The sequence below is a fragment of the Papio anubis genome, chromosome 11 (genome assembly GCF_008728515.1).
Source record: "Papio anubis isolate 15944 chromosome 11, Panubis1.0, whole genome shotgun sequence".
Lineage (NCBI taxonomy): Eukaryota > Metazoa > Chordata > Mammalia > Primates > Cercopithecidae > Papio > Papio anubis.
The window spans coordinates 22217609-22238911 of record NC_044986.1 but is presented as its reverse complement, the minus strand read 5'-3'; the positions used below and the strand labels follow the sequence as shown (position 1 = coordinate 22238911).

Below are 21303 nucleotides of genomic sequence, written 5' to 3'. Positions count from 1 at the left end.
TGTACAGCTCTCATTTTTCTTCCTGTTGAGATAGCCATTTGTTTATGAATTAGGATAATATTTTCCTTTGATTCCTTTAAGTCTAATATCTTATTTGGGTACTCAGCATGTTAATGAGGTGTGGGTCACAGCGCTAGTGTCCACCAGCACTCTTCAGCCTCTCTGTTATGCTTTCAAACTTGTAGTACGCATTCTCTGATAAGACCTAGACAGTTACACCCTGAACATATACAGCCCACTCCTCAGTCTTCAACTTCCAGGGTGCAAGACTTCTAGACTCTGTCCTCAGCTTTTCCCTCCATGATATCCTGCCCTGCAACCCTCAGTTGCTTCAGCTGCCTTGAAGTCTGTTTTCTGCCTCCTCAGTCCTTTGGTACTGCCATGCTTTGTTTGGACTCGTATTCATTGCTCTGAAGTTGGGAAATTGCCCTAGAAAGAGAGTAGGGGTGATTATTGAGCGTTGCTTTTGTTTCCTCTAACATAACACCTAGTAAATTTGAATTTTTATCTTCTGTCACTTATGTTGGGCCATGGGATTGAGTAGTTTCTCTGGCCTTTCTGGTTCTCACACAATGGCATCTTGCCTTTCAGTTCGTCTGATTGGTCACAAGACTCCCTTCCTCCTTTTTTTTTTTTTTTTTTTTTTCCTTTGTTTTTGAGACAGGATCTTGCTCTGCCACCCAGGCTGAAGTGCAGTGGTGCAGTCACGGTTCACTATAACCTTGACTTTTCAGGCTCAAGTGATCCTCCCACCCACCTTAGCCTCCTGAGTAGCTGGAACTACAGGTGTGCACCACCATGCCTAGCTAAATTTTTCATTTTTTGGAGAGATGGGGGTCTCGCTATATTGCCCAGGCTCATCTCAAACTCCTGGCCTCAAGCAATCCTCCCATCTTGACCTCCCAAACAAAACACTGGAATTTCAGACATGAGCCACTGTACCTGGCCACAAAGGCCTTTTTTTGTTGTGATAGGTAGTATTTATTCCCACTATGTGTCACTCACTGTGTTAGGCATTGTGGTAAATGCTATGCATCTATTTCTCACTCTCATATCAGCCTCTTCAGGGAGGTGTTCATATCACCCGCATTTTACATGTAAGGGAGGGGAATGTAGAGGGGTGAAAGGGCTTTCAATGGTCACAAAATACGGCAATGGCAGTTGAGACCTGAACTCAGGACTGTTCTGACTCATGCCATGCTCTTAGCCATTGTTCTCTTATTTCTATACACCTATACACAGCCAAACTTCTCTGCCATTTCAGCCACTTAAAGCACTAACATAGGTTTCTGGAAAACAGTTTCCTCTGGCACTGATTGTTTCTGCCAATGTACAACACAGTATACTCCTGCACTTGATACCCCTGCACTCACCAGACACTCTCTCCTTTCCGCACCATAGCAGCCTTTGATCAAATAGTTTCCAGCACCATCTATGGCTACAGCACTGTCCTAGGGACCCTGGGACTTATAGACTCTTAGTTATGTCATCCATTTTGCAGAGGAAGAGAACCTAGAAGGGACGGGCCTTGCGAAAGGCACGTAGCTGCCACAGTGCCAGTACTAGAACCCAGCTCTTCAGATTTCCGAGTCTATCTGTTAAGATTCTGGCAGGAAGCACATGACACTTGGATTGTAATTGAGGAGAATTCAGTGAGGGGACTATTTACAAAGAGTGGGCAGAGTTAAAGGACACTAACAAGGGATGATGAAGGATGCCAGGATTAGTTACAGCAGAAAACCATTGCTACACCTGTGCCTGTAGAGTTTAGGGGCAGGAGAGCTAAAGCAAAGGAGAGGGCCACCTGACAGGAGCTATGCCCTTGGGTAGAGGAATGCAGCCCAAACAAGCTCTGGCCCATCAGGGAGGGAGTTGGGGAAATAAATACCCTGACGTGTCTCTCCTCCCACCTTCTGTTCTCCTCTTAGCACCTCTCATTGGCTGAAACCCTCTGGAAGTCAGACACCAGGGAAACCTTGTTGATGCAGTTCATGGAGTTTGGCTTCCCTGGACACAGAGCAGAGCAGAGCAAAGTGGAGGGAGGCTCTGGAAGGGCAAATGGAGAGTAGCCAGCACCTCATACTGATGCCTCTACTCCCTCTGCTCCAGAAGACAGATCATCTCTACTCTTCAGAAGTTTGTAAGGCCAGATAGAGGGGCAGGTGTGAGCAGGTAACCAATAACCCAAGACTAAACGCCTGTGTGGAGCAGCAAGATTGCTCACCAGGCTGGATGTGCATCTGCCTCAGGGGATGGGGTTCTTAGGGAGCGGTTCTCCTAGGTAGGGCTTGCTGCTCTCTGCACCTATGGAGAGAATAGGATTCTTTCAATGCAATTAAATTGAACAAGCATTTATTGCATGTGCACTGTTTGTAAGGCGTTGGGTCCCTAAAGATGCAGAGGCGTAATCTTCCTCTGCCTTTGAGAGATTCAGAGAGGCATGTAGGTGACCAGCACAACGTTACTTTTCTGCATGAATGTTGGGGGAGACAGATGTGCTTTTTGGTTCACCAGCTGACAGGGTGAGATTTCCGTGGTGGGTGTTGAGTGTGTGCCTGGACTTGGGCATGGCTTTGGGATAAAAATGTTTTAAATCTCTGCCTTCTGCCCTGCCGTCTCCCTCAGTTTCTAATTATAAGAGGAGTGGCAAAGTGTGGCCATGACGTGAGCAATCAGGTCTGGGAACTTGCCAGGGTAGACATTTTCCTGTTTGTTCTGAACTAAGACATCTTGATCCAGTGGCTACTCTGAGAGTATGGGGAGTGGGCACGGGTGATGGTGGAGATTCCCAAGTGTCTCAGGGACAGGCATTATAGAATGGTGGCTCTTTCCCTACTGGGGGTGGGGGGTCTGTGAGTGAACACTAAAGATTGGAGCTTCCAGTCCTCTGTAGGTCAAATCCTACAACTGTGCCTTGATGGTATAATCGTGAAAATCGCTAAAATACATTGCCAGACACTATGTTAACTGCTCTGCAAGCATTCTCTCGATATGTTCTTACAGCAATCTTAAGTAGTAGGTATTAGGAGCAAACCGAACCTATGAAGGATTAAGGGACTTGCCCAGGGTCACACAGTTGGTACATGGCAGAGCCTGAATTCCACTCAGGCCTGTGTGCCTGTGGAATGTTACCTGGATGTGGAGGTGCTGACAATGGTGTTGGACTTCAGGAAACAGTTTGGCTCCTGAACCATTTTCTGCATCATTCTCTGCTTGGGAGGATTGGACCCTCTTGTTCTGAGCATATGAAGGACTCACTGACCTTTCCTGATGCTCCTCAGAGCCCAGGGTTCTCTGAATGACAGAATATGCAGGAAGCCAGAGCAGGCCTCTGGAGGGCAACCCAACTTAAATAAGCTCTCTAAAAAGCAAGGAAGGTGGAAGGAGGCTGGGGACCAAGAATGCAATATAAAACTTCACCACCCAGGCCTCCCTCCCGACCTGACCAGCCACCTCTCCTTCCCGTCTTCCCATAAGACCAGGGGAAGGCATTAGAGGGCAAGTAGAATTGATGTGAGACATGATGGGATAGAAGACACTCATCCTTCAAAGCTTAGACGCCCTTTCCTGGAATGCGACCCTGTTGTTACTCTTTGCTCTTGGTTGACCTGCTTTGGTAGGAAGCAGGATGTGCTCCACTCAGCCCTCTGGTTCACATCCTTCTCCACTGGGTGTGGCGTCCACTGTGCTGTTGACCAGGGGCTCATTCAGCCACTCATAATATGTGAGGACTCCATGGTTCACAAAACCCATTCATGTTTCATTTGATCTTCACAACGGCCTCATGAGGAAGGAACTCACATCATCCCTAGTTTAGACAGGAGGAAACTGAGGCTCAAAGGTGTCAGCTCATCCATCCCAAATCTCCAAGCCAAGATGGATCTGGCGGTTTATTCCACCAGCATTGGTTGAGCCCCTGTCAGCTCCAGGCCCTGCTAAGCAAGCTGCCTGGACAAATGTGGTGGCTGGGCACAGAGGGCAGAGTCAGCACATTTCCCAGTTTGCTGCCTCTGCCTTCAGGAATCAAGCCATTTCCTGAGTACCATCTCTGAGCTAGGCACTCTGGCAGGTGAGTGAGGAGGACACCTGCTCAATTATATCATTCTTGCCCTCTAAGAGCTTGCAGTTTCCTTGGAGAGATGAGAATTTTGGGTGTAATAGTAACCAATGCCACTAGGCCAAATCAAGGCTGCTTGGGAGAAGTAAAAAATTCAATAGGCCAGTTGGCCTCAGCTGCAAATGGTCCTTAGAATATCAGAGGAGGTGGGATTTATGCTGTTTTCTACAGGAAGAGCAGTTCATGTTCATGTAGGGATGACATGTAACAGTATTCTAAGGAGGAAGACCATCATAACGGCCTGGAGGGCAGAGAGGAGGAAACTGGAGATAGGGAGCCCAGTCTGACATAGACTGGGGAGGAGAGGAAGGCAGTATGGGTCTTTGTACAGGAGAAAAGAGAGATATATTGAGTTCCAGAGGGAGCTTTCAAGCTGGGTCCTGCAGGGGGAGAGAGAAGACTGAGACGGTGGGTGTTTATGGAGGGTCTTGTACCTTAGGTTGTTGGGTTTAGCACTAGTGTCATTTACCCTCAGGGCCTTGGCCTCAGCTTCAGGCTGTGTTGTCCTGCGAGTACAACTGACTTTTCCCCATGTGCTTCAGGATCACCTCCGATTCCCCTTGCCATGGGGGAAGGATACCCAAGGATCTGGGTCAGGCCATGAACACTTACCCAGGGTCTGCACAAGCGACCCCCCACTCACCTCTCTGAGCTCACCTCCAACCACATCTCCTATCACTGACCACTTCATTCACAAAGCCCCTGCCACACTGGCCTTCGCCTATTCATCCAGCACAGTGATCTCTTTCTATCACTGGGCCTTTGCACTTGCTATTCCTTTAGCCTGGAATAATTTTCTTCTAGCTCAGCACATGTATGGCTCTTTCTCATCCTTGAGCTTCACTGGTCAGTGTGACCTTCTCTGACCTCTAATTTTACTAGGGAGAGGCCAAACCGTGCTCCTCTGCCTAAGAGCTTCAGTTTCCTCAGCAACTCCACTGTGGCTCTACAGAGATGAATGCCATCAACCGATAAGGGTGCCAGAGGCCTTGGGTCACTGAAATCTTCCCACAGATGCTCAGCCCTGGCCATGTCTGCAGGGGGCTGCAATCTTTCTCTGGGCACAGTTTCCTGCTCATTTCCTCATCTATAACATGATAACAGAGTAGCATCACTCAGCCCCTGGAGATGAAAGCAGGAACTATAGGGTACTAAGATCTGTGTTCTGGCCACTGGCAGATCTAGACAACATGCAAGGTCTTCTGAAAGATTTAGCACCCACTGGGGCACTTCAAGATCAGATGCACCAAGTTCAATGCCAAGGGGACCCAATTCTGTCATCTCAGAGGCAGACATGTGACTGCCATTATCAAGATATTAGATATCATATCTTGATATCATTATCAAGATATCAAGAGTCAGTCCCTCCTACCTCCCAGTAACTCTTCGTTACATCACGCTATGTATATTACCTTGAGGGCACTTACTATCTGCTGTAATTTCCTGATTACTGTCTTTGTATTCCCTGTAGAATATAAGCCTTGTGAAAGTGTGGACCGGGTCTATCTTGTTGCCCACACAACATGTACTGGTCATAGTAGACAATCACATTTGCTCAATTAACGAATGAGCACCATTTCTCCCCATATCTCCTTGGTCACACTCAGACAGTATTAAGGGTGAACAGGGCTCAGGAAGTGAACAGGTCTGTGGACCTCATGGAGTTATAGGCATGCTTCTATATTTGCATTTTTTTTTTTTTTTTTGAGATGGAGTCTTGCTCCGTCGCCAGGCTGGAGTGCAGTGGTGTGATCTTGGCTCTCCTCAATCTCCGCCTCCTGGGTTCAAGGAGGCGATTCCCCTGCTTCAGCCTCCAGAGTAGCTGGGACTACAGGCATGCACCACTACACCCAGCTACTGTTTGTACTTTTAGTAGAGATGGGGTTTCACCATGTTGGTCAGGATGGTCTCGATCTCTTGACCTCATGATCCGCCTGCCTTAGCCTCCCAAAGTGCTGGGATTATAGGCATGAACCATCGCACCCGGCCTCTATTTGCATTCTTTTCTCTGGGAAGTAGATTGGTGGTAATCATTATGTTCTGTACCAAATGCTTCTGGCTCTCCATCTTCTGGGCAAAGGATAGAATTGTACTTCCTTGGCCCCTTGGATATGAAGCATTGTTCTAGGATTTGTTTTGGCCTCTGAAATGTGAGTGGAAGTGATGTGTGTCTCTTTGGGGCAGACACTGTAAGAGCAATGTATGATTCACCATGCTCCTTCCCTCCACCTTGATCGCACCATGATCGTGGGTTGTATATTGAGATGGAGCATCTATTAGTCTGAGTCTCTGAATGACTTCAGTGAGCAGAGAACATACTGACCCATGCTGGAAATGTAGCAGGAGCAGGAATTAAACTTTGGCTGTGTTAAACCATGGGGATTTTGCTTATACGGCCTAACCCATCCAGACTGATAAAGAGTCCCAGGTTTTTATTAGGTTCTCAGAGGAGTCTATTAGCCAAACAAGATCAGGAACCACTGGCTCAGGGGTCAGCTGGAGTTGTGTGGAAATGCAAAGAAGGTAAAACTCGTGTGTAGTACATGTTCCATTATGTGCGAGATGCTTTGCTGGGTGCTTAATGTATGTTATCTCATCAAATCTCCAACAACCTTGTGAGGCAACTAGTATTAGCCTTATTTTGCAGATGAAACAGGCTTAAAGAATTTAAGGCATTGCCATTAGAAGTGTGGTCTGCAGACCAGCAGCATCAGTATCAACTGAGAGCTTATTAGAAATGAAGAATCTTGGACCCTTTCCTAGTCCTGTTATATAAAAATCTGCATTTTGACAAGGTCTCAGGTGATTTGTGTGCATGTTAAAATTTGGGACACATTGATTTGGGGAGTTCACTTGATGATCTTTGTCTAGCTCATAGACAGGGAACCCAGGCAGCGATCATTCAAGAGATGGGATGGCATCCCCACTCTGCCCTACCATCCCTTGCAGGTAGAGTGAGAATCAGGATGTGCAGGACTTGAGTTAGGCATTTGATCTCCCTCCCAGCTCGTGTTCATTGGCTCCCCTGGCAGATACGTCTTCAGCCAGTTTGAATGGTTTGTGGTAACCAAAGCTATTTATTGACTTAGAAAACCACTCAGACCATATGTCTAGGGTGTGTGTTCCTCCCACCTGTGGATTTGTTGAACAAACAGCAGTCATGGGCTGGAGGTGAAGTCAGACTTGGGTCTACAGTGAAGAAGTCTCACCCGCACTATACCTGACATGAATGGGGAGCTGGGGTAATATCTTGATAATGGCAGTCACATGTCTGCCTCTGAGATGACAGAATTGGGTCCCCTTGGCATTGAACTTGGTGCATCTGATCTTGAAGTGCCCCAGTGGGTGCTAAATCTTTCAGAAGACCTTGCATGTTGTCTAGATCTGCCAGTGGCCAGAACACAGATCTTAGTACCCTATAGTTCCTGCTTTCATGTCCAGGGGCTGAGTGATGCTACTCTGTTATCATGTTATAGATGAGGAAATGAGCAGGAAACTGTGCCCAGAGAAAGATTGCAGCCCCCTGCAGACATGGCCAGGGCCGAGCATCTGTGGGAAGAAGATTTCAGTGACCCAAGGCCTCTGGCACTCTTATCGGTTGATGGCATTCATCTCTGCAGAGCCACAGTGGAGTTGCTGAGGAAATTGAAGCTCTTAGGCAGAGGAGCACAGTTTGGCCTCTCCCTAGTAAAATTAGCAGACTGTTCTTAGCTCTTTTCTTTCCATGTATTTAGATTTTCCATGAAAAAGGCACAATGTCCTCTCCCTCAGTTAAGATCTAGTTATCCATTCAGCTAAGTGAGAAATCTCATATTACAGAATTATTAATTCGACAAATATATATTGGGTACCTGCTGAGTGCCAAGCACTGGGGCTAGGAAAAGTAATAAAGTGTTTTTTGCATTTGTTTAGGCCCTGGGCTGGTTCAGATATAAAGACTAAAACAATAGTGCCCTGTCTTCGATTGCCCACAGTCCAGGGAGGCAGGATTTCACATTGCTGCTATGAGGACAATTGAAGTGTATGTAGAGTAATTCCTGGGCAGGCACAGAAGTAGATGACAGTGTGGGGCAGTGGCTTAGTGGGCTGGCTGAGGACTCAGACCTGGATTCCTGTTCTGGCTATAGAATTTGCTTCCTGAGAGCCACATCTATTAGACAGAGATAGCAAGAATATCTGGTGGTAAGGATAGGAGAGCACTGCCATTGGTTGAGCCCTTATTATAAGCTCAATGTTGTGTTAAGGTACCCGAGACACAGGATTATTGGAGGCTTGTGCAGCTGGTACTTAGAGGAGGTTAGGGGTGAAGGGGCAGTACCATTTGAGAGCCTCATTTATTAGCTGGGGAGTGAGTTGCTCAAGGTGCCAGATCCAGCTGGTGGCAGAGCTGTCTGTTGTTCCCAGGCCTTCAGTTTCTTTCTGCGCTGACTGGGCACTTGCCCCACTTTCCAAAGCTGGGCTCGGGTTTTGTTCCGATATGGAAATGTGGTTGCAGAGGGGCTGAGGGTAGCAGAGACTCACCCAGGATGGCTGCCAGCTCCCTTCCTATGGATCAATGGAGCCCGCACCTCCAGTTGGCAATCTGTAGAAAAACAAATTAAAACAGAGAAGCTCTCATTTCCTTTCCCCCCCTCACCCTGCCCTGACAGATTTATTTTGGAAAGCGACAGGAGGCTAATGGAATCACTTAATTTCCCTGATAATAAATTACCCCCAAGTGCAATAATTAAACGTTTCACAACAAACAGTTTCCTTCTGCAAAACCTCCCTCATAGGTCTCTCCTGGTCTGCCAGTCCTCTTTCCTCCGCCTTCCTCCCGCCTGCCCCCTGCTCTGCCCTGAGTTAGCCTGGTCTGTCTAGTGAGTCATCTTTCACTTCTGGGCTTAAGGAAGCTGACGCAGGCAATCGCCCAGGTCCAATAGGAGGACCCTATAGGACTGTGGAACAGAAAAGAATGTGTCATGAGAGAATCAACCAGATCAGGGTTTGAATCTTGGCTCTGCCACTTCCCAGCTGCATGACTTGGGAAAGTCACTTAATTTCCATTTGCTTCAGTTTCTTCATTTGCAAATGGGGATAATACCGCTCAGCTGGCAGAGTGTTGATAAGGTTTAGAACCGGTGCGTGCAAAGTCCCTGGTGCATAATAGGTCTTCAGCAAATAGGAACTGTTAAAAATTAATGTTTCCAGTCTACTTTTGTTTTTTTGACGTACACTGCCCTGAATTGTTGGAGTGGGGGAGAGAGAGACAGAGAGAGCCAGAAAGAGTGACAGACAGTACGAAAGAAACAAATAGAAAGAAAGAGGAAAAAAAAGAAGGAAAGGAGGTGAGCTGAGGTGGGCGTCTCAGATCATCGCAGGGCTGGAGAGAGCAAGCGAGGCTTTGTCAAGTGGTGCTCAAACCTTTATGTAATCACGCATGCCACAGCCAAGGGACGGCACATTAGCCAATCTTCCTAGCCAGATGTCTGAGGCTTCGCAGCAAGCCGAAAGGAGCCAGCTGGAATTTGGAGACCTGCCTCTCTTCCCTTGCAGCTCAGAAGCTGGGTGCCTGTCTGCACATTAGCAGATTTGGAAGCAATGATGGCATTTTCCCCTATGATGTATGATTAATGTACAATTGACTGTGGAATGCACAGCTGTTGGATATTTTCAAGGCAAAAGACTCCATAAGACTAAGAAAATATGTGGGTTTGTGTGATACAAGGTTCAGCCTTGGTGTTAGTTATAGACAACAGGTAAGGGTCAACCCTGCCGGCCCTCTGGCCTGGACGATGGGAACAGGGTATTTGGTCATCTGCTCACTGTTAGCATCCCTGGGAAGGATGTTCTGCAAAGCATCCTGTTTTCTCATGGTTTCCTCCTGTGTCTTCCATGTGTCATCATGCATGTCTGGCTCCAGCACTTGGCCCAACTCAGTTGGGATCCACAATGGACAAGGCCCTCCAAGGCCAGTCCAGAGGGGTATTAAGGGTGTTCACATCTGTACTAAGAAGGCAGAGGAAGGGGAAAGTGTTCCAGGTTGGGAGCTGCAGAGAAGCAACCACTTTTAATTGGCAAAATGAGGAATGCTTTGCGGACTAGTGGGTGAAAGGAATTCTATGAATTGAGCCTCTGAAAAATGTTTTCAGCCTGTTATTTGGACCTGACAGAAGCTATGACTTTATTTTCTTGCAGGGTCAGTCTACCTCTTTGTGTCTCAGTTCCACCCTTTATAAAGAGAAAAGGATAGTTTCTGCCTTACTTGAAAATTAAATGAAGTAATGCCCATAAAGAATACAGCACAGGCTTGACCTGCCTGAGTGCTTAAGAGTGGGCAGCTACTCTCATGCTCTTGGGTGGACTAATTCAGTCAGCCTCATGGGTAGCAGGGGTCCTGCCCTGATCCCAGGGTTCCCTTTCCATCCTCTCTCCCTTGCTTCCATTAGAGAATCATGACTCCTTTATGCTGGAATTGCTTTTCGGGGCCTGAGCTACCTGAGGGGCTGGGCAGAGTGGGGACAGGTTGCCATAGCTCTTCCTTCTCCTCCCCCTGTTCTTTCCTGCCTCCTTTAATGGTGCTGAGCAGTGAACCCCTCATCCACTTAGACCAAGAGCCACCTTGGGATGTGCATTCTGCCTGCTTTCAGCCAGGAAAAGCAAGATGCCTCTTGGGCCTTACTGCAGCTCACTTGAGAATGAATTTCAGTTTGTTTCAAAGGTTAAGTTTTAAGTTAAGGGAATTTATCTGGGAACTTGCAGGGGGCGGTAATCGAATAACCACAACACACAGAGGAGGAAAGCTGCAGACGCTTTTTGTTCAGGCAACCTATGAGATTAACTGGGTGGGAAGGCAGTGTTATTTACCCATCAATCTTGTGGAGAATGTGGTTCAGGTGGGTAACCTGAGAGGCTTGAGTGGCTGGAGCTGAGCTGGTGAATTTCAGTTTCAATTTAGAACTGAAAAGGCCTTTACAGCCCAAGAATTTCCTTTACAAAAGCCAGGGGACCAAAGCTCAGAGAGTCCAAGAGTCTCTTTTATAAGCAAGGGACCAGTGTTCAGAGAGGGGCCCTTGGTTATCTGTGTCTACCCAGCTTTCTGTTCTTTCGACTGGGGCAGGTTAACTCAGAGCTTCACGACAGCCAGCTGCAACACGTGAACTATGTATCCTTGAAAGGAAAAGTGTTCTGTAGCTGTGTGTCCCATAGTCAACAAATATTTGTCAAGAGAAGGGATTTGCTCCTTTGATTTAAACTATTGTTTCCAGAAAGCCCAGTGAAAATACAAATATGTTTTCTGGGAGTGTCAGCCTGTTAAACTATTAAGCCGATAACCCCAGTTTGTTGACTTAGTTCTGGTTACCTAACGCCGTCATCTTCAGGAGCCCCAACAGGTCATTTTGGTGGCCGGATATGGAAGCTCAGGACAGGACTACAGGGTGGGGTTGTTTTCAGTGCAGGGCCAGCCGGAGAAGTCCCACGCTCAGGAGAAGAATGGCCTAGTTCCACATTTTGCCAACTCTGTTGGCAAGGTTTCGGACACTCCAGAGGAGGAATTGAAAATCATGTCCCTTCAGAATCTTCCAAGTGCAGATCTCCAGAAAGGAACTAAAGTTGGCCAACTTGGGAAGTGTCCCCCATTGCCAGCTTGCCAGCTATTGTATTGAAACAATTAAAGGGAAATTGAGAACTATCCCCATCACTGTGTTGTCACTGAAATGCAATATATATATATTTAAGTTCCCGTGTGTACTTAATGTTTAGCTCTCACTTATAAGTAAGAACATGTAGTATTTGGTTTTCTGTTTTTCTGTGTTAGTTGTCTTAGGTTAATGGTTTCCAACTGCATCCATGCTGCTGCAAAGGACATGATTTTATTCCTTTTTATGGCTGTATAGTATGTCGTGGTGTATATGTACCACATTTTCTTCATCCAATCCACTGTTGATGGGCACCTGGGTTGATTCTGTGTCTACTCTTGTGGATAGTGCAGTGATGAAAATACAGGTGCATGTAGTTTTTGGTAGAATGATTTATTTTCCTTTGGGTTTATACCCAGTAATGGGACTGCTGAGTTGAATCAGGTGGTTCAACTCTCAGTTCTTTGAGAAATCTCAAAACTAGTTGCCACAGTGGCTGAACTAATTTACATTCCCACCAACAGTGTATAGGCATTCCCTTTTCTTTACACCCTTACCAGCAACTGTTACTTTCTGGCTTTTTAACAAAAGGCATTCTGACTGGTGTGAGATGTTATGTCATTGTGGCTTTCATTTGCATTTCTCTGACGATGAGTGATGATGAGAATTTTTCATACGTTTGTTAGTTGCTTGTCTATCTTCTTTTGAAAAGTGTTTGTTCATGTCCTTTGCCCAATTGTTAATGGGGTTGTTTTTTGCTTGTTAATTTAAGTTTCTGATGGATTCTGGATATTAGACTTTTGTTGGATGCATAGTTCATGAATATTTTCTCCCATTCTGCAGGTTGTCTGTTTATTCCCTTTATAGTTTCTTTTGCTGTGCAGGAGCTCTTTAGTTTAATGAGGTCCCATTTGTCAATTTTTATTTTTGTTTCATTTGCTTTTGAGGACTTAGCCATAAATTATTTGCCAAGGCTGATACAGAGAAGGGTATTTTCTAGTTTTTTTCCCCTAGATTTTTGTAATTTGAAGATTTACGTTGAAGTCTTTAATCCATCTCAAATCAATTTTTGTATATGGTGATAGGTATGGGTCCAGTTTCATTCTTCTGCATGTGGCTAGCCAGTTATCCTAGCACTATTTATTGAACAGCGTCTCTTCTCCATAGTTTATTTTTGTCAACTCTGTTGAAGATCAGATGATTGTAGGTGTGCAGCTTTATTTCTGGGTACTCTATTCTGTTCCATTAGTCTATGCGTTTTTGTACCAGTACCATGCTATTTTGGTTATTGTAGCCTTGTAGTATAGTTTGAAGTCAGGTAGTATGATGCTTACCTTTGTTCTTTTTGCTTAGAATTGCTTTGGTTGTTTGGGTTCTTTTTTGGTTTTATATGAATTTTAGAATGGATTTTTTTCTAACTCTGTGAAAAACGACATCAGTAGCTTGATAGTAATAATGTTGAAATGTAAATTGCTTTGGGCAGTGTGGCCATTTTAATGATGTTGGTTTTTCCAATCCATAAGCGTGGGATGTTTTTCCAAATATTTGTGTCATCTATGATTTCTTTCAGCAGTGTTTTGTAATTCTCCTTTAGAGATCTTTCACCTCCTTGGTTAGCTGTATTCCTCGGTATTTTAGTTTAGTTTTTTTTTGTGTGTGTGGCTATTGTTAATGGGGATTGCATTCTTGAATTTGTTCTCAGCTTGAACATTATTGGTGTGTAGAAATGTTACTGATTTTTGTACAATGATTTTGTATTTGACACTTTCGTGAAGTCATTTCTCAGCTCTAGGAGTCACTTGGTGGAGTCTTCAGAGTTTTTCTTAAGGTATACAATCATATTATCAGTGACGAGACATAGCTTGACTTCTTTTCCTATTTGAATGCCTTTTATTTCTTTCTCTTACCTGAGCCCTCTGACTAGGACTTCCAGTACTATGTTGAATAGGAATGATGAGAGCAGACAACCTTGTCTTGTTCCACTTCTCAAGGGGAATGGTTTCCACTTTTGCCCATTCAGTATCATGTTGGCTGTGGGTGTGTCATAGATGGCTCTTATTATTTTGAAGTATATTCCTTTGCTGCCTAGTTTGCTGAGGGTTTGTATCATAAAGGAATATTGGATTGTATTGAAAGCTTTTTCTGTATCTATTGTGATGATCATATGAATTTTGTTTTAAATTTTGTCTACATGGTGAATCACATTTATTGGTTTGTGTATATTGAAGCAACCTTTCATCCTAGGAATAAAGGCTATTTGAGTGTGATGAATTATCTTTTTGATGTGCTTCTGACTTCAGTTTACTAGTCTATTCTTGAGGATTTTTGCATCCATGTTCATCAGGAATATGGGCCTGGAGTATTTTGTCTTGTGTCTCTGTCAGCCTTTTGTATCAGCATGATGCTGACTTTGTAGAATGAGTTAGGGAGGAGTCCCTCCTTGATGTTTGGAATAGTTTCAGTAGAATTGGTACCAGCTCTTCTTTGTATGCCTGGTAGAATTTGGCTGTGAATCCATTTGGTCTAGGTCATTTTTTGGTTGGTAGTGGTTTTTTTTTAAAATTACTGATTCAATATTGGAACTTGTAATTGGTCTGTTTAGGCTTTCAGTTTCTTCCTGATTCAATCTTGTAAGGTTGTGTGTCTCTAGGAATTCATCCATTTCTTTGAGAGTTCCTGATTTGTGTGAATGGAGGTGTTCATAACGGTCTCTGAGGATCTTTTGTATTGCTCTGGTGTTGGTTGTAATGTCATCTTTGTCATTTCTGGTTGTGCTTATTTGGATCTTCTCTCTTTTTTTTTTTGTTGTTAATCTAGGTAGTAGTTGTGTAAATTTTGTTTAACCTTTCGAAAAACCAACCTTTGGTTTCACTGATCTTTTGTATGGATTTTTTTTTGCATCTCACTTTCATTCAGTTTGGCTCCGATTTTGGTTATTTGTTTTCTTCTGCTAGCTTTTTTTTTTTTTTAAGAAAAAAAAAAAGCAAAAAAAAATTTCTGATTCCTCTAGATGCAATGACGGATTGTTCGTTTGAGATCTTTCTAACTTCTTAATGTAGGTATTTTGCACTCTAAACTTTCCTCTTGACACTGCTTTAGCTGCATCCTAAGATTTTGATATGTTGTGTCTCTGTTTTCATTAATTTCAAAAAATTTTTTTATTCCTGCCTTAATTTCATTGTTTACCCAAAAATTATTTAAGGACATCTTCTTGGTATTGGTTTCTATTTTTAGAAGAATAGAGCACATTGGTCTGAGAATGTGCTTGGTATGATTTTTATTTTTTTGAATGTACTGAGACTTGCTTTATAGCTGAACATGTGGTTGATATTAGAATATGTCCCATGTGCAGTTGAGAAAAATGTATATTCTGTGATTGTTGGGTAGAGTATTCTGTAGATGTCTATTAGGTCCAATTGGTCAAGTGTTGAGTTTAGGTCTAGGATTTCTTCATTGGTTTTCTGCCTTATGATCTGTATAACACCGTCAGAGGGGTGTTGAAGCCTCTCACTATTATTGTGTGGCTGTCTGAGTCTTTTCATAGGTCCAGGAGAACTTGCTTTATGAATCTAGTGCTCTAATGTTTGGTGTGTATATATTTAGGATAGTTATATTCTTGTTGAATATAACCTTTTATCATTATGTAATACTCTTCTTTGTCCTTTTTCACTGTTGTTGGTTTAAAGTCCTTACATTATATAAGAATAGTGACCCCTGCTCTTTTATGTTTTCTATTTGCTGGATTGATCTTTCTCCATCCCTTTACTTTGAGCCTGTGGGTATTGTTACATGTGAGATGGGTCTCTTGAAGACAGCAGACAGTTGGGTCTTAATTTTTATCCAACTTGCCACTCCCTGCCTTTTAAGTGAGGCATTGAGATCATTTACATTCAAGGTTAATACTGATATGTGAGATTTTGGTCCTATCATCATGTTGTTAGCTGGCTGTTTTGTAAACTTGATTGTGTAGTTGCTATATATTGTCTGTGGACCATGGATGCAGTATTTTACATTCCTACCAGCAAAGCACAAAGCTTCCGATTTCTTCATTTCCTTGCCAACACTAGTTAGTTTCCACTTTTCTTGGTTAATTGCCATCCTAATAGGTATAACTATATATATAAAATATATATATACACACACACATATGGTTATATACATATGGCTATACCTATTAGGATGGCAATTAATATTTGGTTATATTAATAGGTAATAATAGGTTATACCTATTAAAATGGCAATTTATATATATGTAATACATATATATTTAAAGTTGCTCTTTTCTTGGTCACAAATATCACAAATGTCTTGGAACAAGAGCCAACACATTGTTTTAATTTTTTAAAATAAAAACTGTCTGACTTCAACAAACAAGTGACACATGATGACGATTCAGAATGCATAGTGACATATAGTCAGGTGAAACCAGCAGATATTTGATAACGTGCATGTGCATAAAATTGGGCACAAATACTAACTGTTTACCCTAAAGGAAGGAACTTTGTCAAATTTTGAATAAACAAAATAATGGATTTTTTCTGCTAATTTTTCCCAATATCATACTCAGCATCTCATGTATGAGAGATGGTTTTTCCAGATGGTTTCCCTTGGTCCTGTCTCTAGTTCAGATAAGGCACCTTTTCTGCCATAGAGTTAATCCTTCAGTTCTGGTCTCTGCTCTTTTTTCATCTTCTTGTTTTGGATGTTTGTGAGATAGATACAAATACAATTCTGGGTCCCAAAGCTGAGGGTCAGAAAAGAAATCTAGCAAAGCCACAGAAGCATGGTCTGTATACACGACAGATATCTATTGACCACCATGCCTGGCCTGGGTGACATATAGCAATTTCCCCCTTATCTGAGGGGGATATGTTCCAAGACACCCTGTTGATTTTTGAGGCCTCAGATAGTACTAAACCTTATATATACTATGCTTTTTCTTAAACATACATGCCTATGATGAAGTTTAATTTATACATTAGGCACAGTAAGAGATTAGCAAACATAACTAATAAAATAGAACATTTATAACAATGCAGTAGAATAAAAGTAATGTAAATGCAGTCTTTCTATCTCATAAAATATCTTATGGTACTGTATTCAACCTATATTTAGACTGCAGTTGACTTCAGGTAACTGAAACTGTGGAAAGTGAAAGTAAGGATAAGGGGGTCTACTGCAAGTATTGATCTTGCAGAACCCCTACAACAAGGCAGGCGGAGATACTCTTATTTTACAGATGAGGAAATTGTTACCCAGAGAGGCTAATGATTTGCCCAAAGTCCCCCAGCTGGTTAGTGTCAGAGCCAGCACTTAAACTTGGGTCATCTGACCGAAAGCTTTTCTTCCTTGCAACATTGCCTTTTCCTTCATAACTGAGGTAGTTGAATCAGAGGCGTGTGAATAGTTGACTTCCAACAGCACCCCAGGAGAGCGCCACACACAATAAACACTCATTGTGCTGCAAATATTTACCAGGAGCCCACTGTGTGCCTTCCCTGTGAACACAACCTCCAGTGTTGTCCAAAAGCAGGAGTCAACCTTCAAATGACCTGTGTTTTTGAAATCTCATTGTGAAGAGATTGATCATGTGAGGAAAGTAGTTCCATCTCAGACCTCCAAGAAAGCCTCTTGAGTGCCATTGACGTTTAGGAGAACAATGCAAGAAAATCGTCCGCAGAGGGTTTTCTCAGTTAGAAATAGGACCTGCATATTTAAAAATCTTATCTTGGGAAAGATACTATGTTTTTCAATTTCTTTTTCTTTTTTTTTTTTTTTTTTTTAGTTACACAGGCTGTATTGCTGGGATCTTAATATTCTTGACAATGATGACACTGAGGAAGGAGCTATTATTTACTTAGCCAGATTTTTTTTTTTTTTTTTTTTACTAACATTGAAGTTTATTTATTAACTTATATGTGCACTAAAAAATATTGACTTGGTACTTGATATGTACCAGGTATTAGACATTTAAAATTAAAAGTTGACCAGGACATGACCCTGACCCTTGCCCAGCTCACTATTCATGAGTAACAGTGGAGGCAGATACAAAAACCTTTAACTAGCATAGAATGTAAGAAGGCCTATGGTAGACAATTGTACAAAGTACTGTGGCAATGCGGATGTAGTAACAACGATCTCGCCCTACAGAGATCAGTGAAAGCTCTACTGAGCAGGGGACATTGGAGTGGGGTATTGGAGGATGAGTAGAAGCTTGCAATATGTAGAAATGGAAGATTAATGTGGGAAGTGGTTAGAGACTGAGCTTGATAAGATTCATAGAGGGAAGGCTGAGGCAATTGGACTTTTATCTATTGGCATTGAGTACCTGTTGAAGGAAAGGTTCTGAATGAGTTACTGAGAACACAGGGCTCCTTTCAGCACCTTATTCCCTGACCACCCTTTCTCAGGAGGCAACGATGCTAGGAAAATTGGTAAACTTGTGTGTCTGAAAATGTGCTTGTGATAAACATTCTATAAATCATAAACTAGCTTTCAAATTACCTACAGGATACTTTTGGATTTTTTTTTTTTTTTTTTAATTTCTGAAGGATCTTCTAAGTTGCAGTAGTTTCAAAACACTTTTCAGCTCTTCACCTCAAGAGCCTCCCTGCTAAACTGATTTTACCTTTATGGGCTGTTCTTAGGGTTTAATGAGCTCATGGCCATGATGTTCCAGGTGCACAAGACTGAAAGAGTGGGATTTCATCGAGCCACCTTGTTGTTTTACAGGTGAGGAAGCTCAGCTATGAAGAAGGTGAATGTCTTGAACAAGGACACACAGCTGGTAAACGGCAGAGCCAGGATTTCAACCTGGTTGGCCTGGCTGCAGAACCATGTTCTTAACCATGATGCTGTTCTACTCCAACAAAAACTCTTAAGTACAGCCCAGTCACTCACAGTCTGCAGGGAGAGTCTTAACATTTACCAGGAAACACTGAATAATGGAGAGAATATGGATATGTAGTTAGATCTGTGGTTTAAATCTTGACTTCATATATTTTCAGTCATTAGACTTCTGGCATGTCACTAAACTTCTGTAGAGTTCAGATTTACCTTGTGGAATTATTGCGAAGATGAGAAACCATAGTCAGGGAACATAGAATAGGCCCTGGTTCATAGCCCCTGCATAGTAAACGAAGGTGATTTATAACAGTAATCGTTGTAATAATTATGGTGAGTTTCTTTTGTGAAATAGGGATCTTTTCTTCACCTCAGACTTCAGAATATGAGGTAGGTAGGTGTTTATGTAATAAGGTTTGTTGGAAATGTTGATAAACCCTTCTTTTTAACAGGAAATCAGAACCTTGGAAACTCAAGCCAATGCACACCAACCCCATGTACATGGTTTTATACTCCACGCAGAGCATGGAAGAGCAAGAATTGGTGGTCTTTCCTCCCCGTAGGAGCTGACATCCTTCTTGTTCATGGCTCTCCGCATCCTCACCTCACCCCCACTGTCTGGGAAATGCTAGAGAAAAATGAAAGAAAATGCCCTGTGAGCACTAGAGAGAGGTGTAATTCTGGCTAGTGAGAGCTGGGAAGACTTCAAGAGAAGGTGGCTGCAGCTGGACCCTAAAGGACAGGAAGGACAAATGGAGATGCCTGGGGACAGGGGACTTTTTGGGTGAGGGGTAAGGGCGGAGACAGCAGCTGGGAGCACTTTGCTTCTTAGCTGAGGATTGAGCTCCCAGGGATGAGGGAGGCAAGCGGCCTGGAAGAGTTCTGGAAGGTAACGAAGATAGAGGAAAGGGGCTGTGAAGAGGCAGCATGGCAGTGAGTCATGGGACTGGCTGTGGTTCTGGAGATGAGCAACGAGGGCACCAGCGTGGAGCCAGCTCAGGGGTTTTCAGGATAAGCACACAGAGGTGCTTTGCCGAAGCCGACAGAACCTGCCCCTAATGCATCCGGGGGACACTAACCGCTTTAGTCTATTCTCTGATGAATAATTTCTCCAACTCTAACTACATTAGGGACACACGGGGCTGGGGCTGGGTGCTCTGTCTGTCAGATATCGTTGCCACTTAAGTGAGTGATGCAGTGTGGGCCGGCCACAGTGCCCGGGCCTGCGGACAAGGCAGGCAGCCAGGAGAGCTGGCCCCAGAGGTCTTATTTCTTTGGTAGTGTAATCAGATTGGAGGCAGAATGTTTTTCTGTCTCCTCCCTATAATCTCTGTTTTGGTACCGTTTCCTCTCCTCTACCATTCTGATCCCTGTTTTCCCTGCCTGTTGGTATGTCAAACTTCTCTGCTTCTCATCCTTCCAGGCCCACTGCCCACGCAGGACTGAGACAGAGGAAAGACCCCAGAGTGGCCCATTTTCTATTCTGTACTCCCAGTTGGCGGAGGAGGAAAGGGAAAGCATGCTTATTAAATTTCCCAAAGGTGGAGCGCCAGGATGCTCAGGCATCTCATGACAGCAACAGGAGTCAAAAGACCCCACCCAGCAGGCTGGAACTCAAGGAAAATGATGGCATTCTGCAGGGATAAATTAAAGGCTGGCATTTAGGTTCAAAAAGCCAACTATACAAGACCAAAAAAAAGTCTCTGAGTTGTATTTTTTATTAAAGACTTAACATGGACTAATTGTGTGGCAAAGCTACCCCAAACACTGAAGTTTACAATACGAAATGCTGTTGTTAGAAAAGAAACTCATATCCATTGTAAAATAACTTGAAAATTTACAAATATGAGAGAGAGAGGTAGAGGTAGAGAGAGAGCTGTGTATATGGAGATTACTTAATCCCATCTCTGACAATTATCTGTTAATCCACTTGATTATAACCTTCTATTTCTTTTCCCTAGGCAGGTATTCTAGATATATCTATAATATAATTGTATTTTTGAAAAGATTTATTTGCAACTTGGCTTTTTTTTTTTTTTTTTTTTTTTTTGAGACGGAGTCTCGCTCTGTCGCCCAGGCTGGAGTGCAGTGGCCGGATCTCAGCTCACTGCAAGCTCCGCCTCCCGGGTTCACGCCATTCTCCTGCCTCAGCCTCCCAAGTAGCTGGGACTACAGGCGCCCGCCACCTCGCCCAGCTAAGTTTTTTTATTTTTAGTAGAGACGGGGTTTCACTGTGTTAGCCAGGATGGTCTCGATCTCCTGACCTCGTGATCCGCCCGTCTTGGCCTCCCAAAGTGCTGGGATTACAGGCTTGAGCCACCGCGCCCGGCCTTTTTTTTTTTTTTTTTTTAAACAGAGTCTTGCTCTGTTGCCCAGGCTGGAGTGCAGTGGCATGATCACGGTTCACTGAAACCTTGTTCAAATAAGCGTCCTGGGTTCAAGTAAGCCTCCTACCTCAGCCTCCTGAGTAGCTAGGACCGCAGGTGTATGCCACCATTCTTGGCTAATTTTTAAATTTTTTGTAGAGTTGGGGGGGGTCTCTCTATTTTGCTCAGGTTGGCCTTAAACTCCTGGACTCAAGGAATCCTCCCCTCAACCTCCCAAAGTGCTGAGATTACAGGTGTGAGCCACCACACCTGGCCACAACTTGACTTTCTTATATAACTAAATATTGTAAATGACTTTCAAAGTCATTACTTTTCCATAACGACATTTTTATGTGTT

General features: G+C 43.6%; 1 long non-coding RNA gene across 3 annotated transcripts in view; it reads left to right on the top strand.

Moving 5' to 3' along the window:
* The window catches only part of LOC110744170, a 34421-nt gene extending 13823 nt beyond the window's left edge, over nucleotides 1-20598 (top strand). For 2 of the 3 annotated variants that reach the window (XR_002524440.2, XR_004176891.1), the window contains one exon: nucleotides 18384-20598. This is a non-coding gene — a long non-coding RNA (uncharacterized LOC110744170). Of the gene's footprint in view, nucleotides 1-1928; nucleotides 5849-18383 lie in introns of those variants that run through there. The other variant, XR_004176892.1, reaches the window with a different exon arrangement.
* The last annotated feature ends 705 nt before the right edge of the window (nucleotides 20599-21303 follow it).